The sequence below is a fragment of the Lethenteron reissneri genome, chromosome 40 (assembly GCF_015708825.2).
Source record: "Lethenteron reissneri isolate LAM-NWPU_2019-01 chromosome 40, ASM1570882v1, whole genome shotgun sequence".
Taxonomy (NCBI): Eukaryota; Metazoa; Chordata; class Hyperoartia; order Petromyzontiformes; family Petromyzontidae; genus Lethenteron; species Lethenteron reissneri.
The window spans coordinates 2,188,461-2,189,564 of NC_083818.1; positions in this window are offsets into that span (position 1 = coordinate 2,188,461).

The window sequence follows — 1,104 nt, forward strand, 5'->3', positions numbered from 1 at the left end:
AGTGGCTCTCAATCGCAAGGTTGCAAGTTCACATTTTGGGTCGACTCGGCCCATCATCCCCCTTCCCTCCCTCCGGGGCTTATAAAAATGAGCACCACTGTGTGGCGAAGTCAATAACGGTGGTTGAACCTCTGGATATACTCACCCCGCCATAGAAATGTGGAATTTCCACCACTGGCCTTGCAGGGCTGTTAACAGGGGATGAATATCCTGAGCGAGAAACCACTTTTGACTCGAGGCTCTGATCAGTGTGGCCCGGGGTGCGAGGCCTCTTGTGGCGTACTGCCGTAGGTCACCCCTCGTCTATCGGTTCGAATAAGCAGCAAATTCATCTTCTCCACATGACCGTCTCTCCACGTTAAAAAAAAAACATTAAAGTACTTTTTTTTTTCTGGATTTGAAGCTTTCGTGACTGCAGGAATCCATACTCTTTGGTTCTTTCGGTAAAGTCACCGAGCTGGATTATTTTTTAAATCCTTTATATTAAGTTCGCTTGCTTGCTTGCGCGCTTACGACCGTGCAAATCTTTCGGACGTTTTTTAACCCCTTCCCGTGACCCAATCGAGCTGACATTTTGCACACAGACTCGTTGTGCGTGACAATTTATTTTCGTGAAATTTTTTTTCCAAAATTTTACACTTTTTAGGAAAAAATAAATTATATTTAATTACCAATTACTTAATGGTGGCAGGCAATCACCTGACCCATAGGTGGCAGCCATCTCAAGCCAGAGGACGAGAGGACTCTAGCCGCCACGCATATAAAGGATTTAAAAACTTTGTTTTTAAATCCTTTATTCCGCCTGAGGACGACCGCTTGTCGTCGTGATCTGTTATTTTTGTTTTATTTTTTTACCTACGTGACTTTACCGAAAGAACCAAAGATAACTTTGTTTTGACACAGCACACAAGCCGTCGGGCCCCGGTAGCCTTCTGCGAGTGCGTCACTTCAGCAGCACTGACTTAGATGCAAGCAACACCCTGTGCCGGATTCAACGCACAGTGTCTCGTAAGCAGGAGGCCCCACGCTTGCTTGCATCAATGCTGGCGAACTGCTGGGCCATATCGGCAAGGGCCCCTCTCCGTTAAATGGTTTGCTGGTTCG